Below are 5,385 nucleotides of genomic sequence, written 5' to 3' on the forward strand. Positions count from 1 at the left end.
AACAGTTGAAAGAATTAACAACTGGGACTTGCTCTTACTGAGAAGTTTTTTCACGTCAAAAGAAATTACCAACAAAGTGAAAAGGCAACTCACAAATTTGGAAAAAATCATGACAAATAAGTACTCAGACAGAGGTCTGCTCTCTAGAATTTATATAGAATTGAAAACACTAGAGCCCCAAAATTAAGAACACAATCCAGAAATGGGTATCTGAGATGAACACACACTTCTCAGAGGAAGAAATTAAAGAAGTGAATAAATATTTGAAAAAATGCTCCACATCACTAGCCATTCGTGAAATGCAAATTAAAACAACATTGAGGTATCATCTCACCACAGAATGAATGGCTATCATAAAGAAATCACCCAACAACAAATGTTGAAGAGGCTGTGGGGAAAAAGGAACCCTTCTCCACTGCTGGTGGGAATGTAGACTGGTGCAACCATTATGGAAATCAGTATGGAGACTCCTTAGAAAATTTGGTCTAGAAATCCCCTTTAAACCAGCCTTTCCTCTACCGGGAATTTTCACAGAGGATCTGAAATCATCATATCATAGTGATATATGTGTGACTTTGTTTATAGCAGCACAATTTGTGATAGCAAAATCTTGGAAACAACCAAGATGCCTATCACCTGATAAATGGTTGATAAAGATGTGGTATTTTTACACAATGGAGTATTACTCAGCTATGAAGAATGATAAACTCAAAGCCTTTATATTGAAATGGTTGCCACTTGAACATATACTCATAATTGAAATAAAGAAGACACACATGTTTAAATTTCATATAGTCTCCCTAATATAAGAACTGAAAAGAAGAAATACAAATAGAAAGATATAATACAAGTAAAAGGAAAGCAGGATGTAAAGGACTAACTAATTAAGAGAGAAAAAGGAGAAGAGCTAGGAAAAAGTTTTATGTAGAAGATGAGCAAGGCAATGATCCTGAGAATCTTCAGAAGATTTTTTAATCTAGCAGTTAATTGGAAAGATTCCCACCCTGACTAACTGTATATACTGATACCTGTGAACTAATCTACTGCACTGCAGATTTTAATTTGCAATAGTAGTTTCATGCTTGGAATGACTGTTATTCTGGTCTTCTGACAATGGGCTGCTTGTCATTACATGCCATTGGCTGCTATGATGTCTCTCGGGTAGGTGGATGTTCAAGAAGAAGGGGGTGGTGAATTAAAGCAAGGGACAAGAAAAGGAATATTGTATGACTGTTCCTGCTTCAAGGTTGTATATGGTGAGATTTTTGGATATATGTGCAAATGTGAGAATATATTCCAATTTTTAAATGTTTTTATCATATTCTTTAGGGACATAAAGTTCAACATATTAATATTTGATGAAAAATACCTGTTCCATAGTATGCCTAAGATGTTTGATATGAAGACAGATAGTGAGGTTAAGCTTAACAGCCTACGTTGTTTGATAATAACAATAAGCTTGTCTTCTGGATGGTTAACAAACTAAGTTTGCAGACCAAAATTAGAGAAAAAGGAGGGCTGCAAGGAAAGCCAACATTTTGGCCCTAGCCTTCCAAGGTCAATTAAGACTCAGGACATATGAGAACTTGTACTGTAACGTCATGTAACTCGGTAGTGTCCCAAATTTTCTGATCAAGGAGATTATGGGGCCAAAGAGGAAAGTGATCGATGATGTATAGTGTGCCTAAGGAGAGTCACATGGGGAGAAAACACTCTCTCAGGCTTTCACAGAGAGCACATTGGCCAAGCAATGGCCATGACTCATCCACATGGCTGACACTGACAAAAGTTCTACAATCTGAGGTACAGGATCTCAGGATAAATCCTGAGGGGATTTCACTGACCTTATCAGACCCAAAAGCTACAACTCTTGTTGCATAGTTCTTGCTTTACCTTGGTCTTAACCATCCAGTAGAAAAGGATGAAGATGAAATATAGGAAGGAAAGCCATGGTGTTATGTTGAGCTATGGGGGACTCAGGTCAACAATTTCTGACATTGCCAATTAAACAGAAGACCCAATGCTATTTTGGGCTAGTGGACTCTTTTAGAATATTTTGCTGAGTTTACTCACCTATAATATTCAAATAACGGAACTTAACAAAAAAAGGTATACAGATGAATGTCCATTTTGTATCTCTGTATTCCAAGTGGTTAGGATACATATATAGTTACATTCTGTTGATGTATAGAATGATATGTTCTAATGATGTTTGTAAAGAGGATCTCAAGTGTGCATCTTGTACAACAATTAACCACTAAGAAGAATGTATGCAGTGTGTTAGTTATTGAAACTGTCCTACCAATTTGATTTGAAAAAAAAAAAAGATTAGATAATTTAATTTGGCAATAAACTTGGTTATTTTGACTTGCTTGTTTACTCTGTCAAGATCCTTCAATATATAATTAATCAATTCAAATAAAGACATACGTAAGCCAGAAAAAAAAAAAAAAAACATAAACATTTGCCTTCCCGTGTCTGGCTTACTTCACCCAGCATGGCTCTGTCAGGTTCATCTACATTGCTGCAGGTGACAGGACTTCATTCTTTGTCACGTTTTGATGATGGCTTATTGTATATGTTACCCCCAGTTGATGCATTCATTTATTTATGGGAGGGCACTTGGTTGATGTCAGTACTTGACATTGTAAATAATGGTATAAAAACACCAGGTGAATGTAGGTGTCTTTTTAGATGTAGGTACCTCATTTCTGCTGTAGAAATACCTAGAGACAGGACTGAAGAAAGCTGCTGGTTTTGTCTTGCTATAGCTTTGGCCACCTGCACACTGGCCCTCAGAAAATGTATCATTCTGTCTTCCTTCTACTTGAGTCTTTCTCCTTCTCAGCTTTTCCTGCTTTTTATTTTTGATTTTTTAATTTTTAATTTTTTGGCATTACATTTATAGTTTTATTATAGTAACAAATAACTGTCACAGTGAGATCTACACTCATAATAGAGAATATTTAAATTTGTATAGAAGAATATTTACATTTTTAAGTTATACTTTTGAAATGGAAAGTGAAGTACAGTTTCAGTTTCACAGAAAAGAAAGATGCAAAAGACAAAACCAGACAGAATCAACAGTAAAAATACAACTATTCTTTCTAGATTATAATGTGGAAGCTCTTTGTTGGAAACCTACATCTTCTTAATCTGACCATCCAAACCATCAAAATATGAGTGATTCAGTGCCATTTTGCCAGAAATCTGTTTAGCAGGATCATAGACTAACATTTTTGAGAGTAAACCCAAGCCATTTTCATCCAAGTTTTTGACATGGGCTGCCAGACTTCCAGGTTTCCACTTGGAAAATGTATTCTTATAGTCCTGTAAAGACTCCACTTCTGGTCACACTTCATTGTTGGGAGTGCCCAAAGCTCTGAAAATCCTGAAGAACTGATCAATGTCTGAATCCCCATGGAAAAGTGGTTTCTTAGTTGCCAATTCTGCAAAAATGGTGCCTGTACTCCAAATGTCAACTGGAGTAAGAGTAACGAGCAGACCCCAACAGCACTTCTGGAGATCTATACCAGAGCGTCACTACCTCATGTGTATATACTCTAATAGGTATCCCAAAAGCTCTAGCAAGACCAAAGTCAGCCAGTTTAATTGTTCCTTTGTCATCAGTCAACAGATTTTGAGGTTTCAAGTCTCTGTGAAGAACTCTTCTAGAATGACAAAAGACAATACCCTGAAGGATCTGGTACAAATAACTCTTAACAAGTGATGCATCCATGAACTGACCAGGAGGAATAGAATCCAGGTATTTCTTGAGATCCATGGAAAGGAATTCAAAAATGAGATACAGCCTGGAATCCTGCATAAGCACATCTTGAAGATTTACTATGTTTGGATGGCAAAGTTCTTTTAATAGAGAAATTTCCCAAATTTAAGTACTAGGAACCCCTTCCTCTTCACTTTCTAGTCTGATTTTCTTCATGGCTACCACTTGACCTGCAGTTTTGTGTCTACCCTTATATACAACTCCATAAGTACCTTCTCCAATTTTCTCTATCTTGGTATACTCTTCCATAGTTATTCAACAGATAGGATAGATTCTCGCCTGCGTCTCTCCTCACAGGACCCCTGACGCCGGCTCGGGAGTCAAGTGTCTTTATTTTTTATTTGATGCATTTTCTGTGTCATTTTTTTTTTCTTGGCGGAACCGGGGATTGAACTCAGATCCTTGCATTTGCCAGTCAAGCGCTTATCCTACTGAGCCATTTCCCCAGCCCCAGTGTGTCTTTCATTTATACTCCAAAGTAGAAGATAAATCACAAGTGCTGCAGAAAGAGGCACATGCTAAATATCTTCAGAAGGAAATCTAACAAAACTAAAAATGTCCTTAATAGCTATGACAGAAAATGTTTCACTTTTCAGCATATCTGCCAGAAATAATGAAAAAGCATCAGTATAATGATGATTTGAACTAGACTTTCTATCATGTTTAAGCAGAGCCTAGTCTAATATATTTATGGTTCCCTTAACTAAGTATTTACTTCGTTCTTTATTCTTGTAAAAAGCCAGGTTCTCACTTTCTTATTAAAGTTGTATAATGGAATCTAGCTCTGTGCTTCTGGTACTGTCTTCCTAGGAGATGCCATGTACAGCAGCGATGCTCTGACCCACCTTCAGCAGGACTCTACAGTTGGGGGTTGTTGGCTTCCTTTTCCAAAACCTTCTGCCATGTGAGACAGCAAATAAAGGATCAGTGGCATGGTCAGTAAAAAAAAAATATGAGGATCAAAATGAGAAAAGAAAGGATGTTTGTTTTTATTTCTCAGATCAGAGAACACAGGCAAGAGAGCAGACACAAGTTCCCAAATGAGAAATTACAGAGCCAGACTGAGAGGTTGGGGTTTTTATATAAATTTGAACACGCGAAAGAAGGTTTAGGCTGCAAACCAAGATATCTCAAGCCATGTTTATCTGGCTCATCCAGTTCCTGCTAATGTTCCAGAAGCACCCGTACTGTATCAAGGTCATATATTAAGGCTGAAAATGAAGACTACTTACTGCCATGTTACAAGGGCCCCTTTAGATCCAGATAAGGACGTCTATGCAAATTAAATTAGAGAAGGTGGGCGAGGGTTCATTGGGAGGAGTGAAAGGGACAGTTGTGATTTGGATGTAAAGTGTGCTTGGAAAATGTTTGGCTCCGTGGAGCTCAGTGCTCACCAGAGAGCTCTTCACTTGCAAGACCCATAACTGAGTGTGCTGTCAGGAGGCAGGGCTTGGTTGGGGGCAGCTCGCTGTGAATATGACTTAGAAAGATGCATTCTCATTCCCAGCTTTTCCCTTCCCTTTCTACATCTTGGCTGCCATAGGGTTGGCAGTGATTTCCCTGCCAACCTACCAGTGGACGAAATCACTGAAAACCTG

At 37.8% G+C, this 5,385-nt stretch overlaps 1 pseudogene; it reads right to left on the reverse strand.

Annotated features, from left to right (window-relative positions):
• Positions 1 to 3,141: 3,141 nt before the first annotated feature.
• On the reverse strand, positions 3,142 to 4,085 carry LOC101576640 (annotated as a pseudogene).
• Between the last annotated feature and the right edge of the window lie 1,300 nt (positions 4,086 to 5,385).

The sequence above is a fragment of the Octodon degus genome, unplaced genomic scaffold, assembly GCF_000260255.1.
Source record: "Octodon degus isolate 3935 unplaced genomic scaffold, OctDeg1.0 scaffold00517, whole genome shotgun sequence".
NCBI lineage: Eukaryota > Metazoa > Chordata > Mammalia > Rodentia > Octodontidae > Octodon > Octodon degus.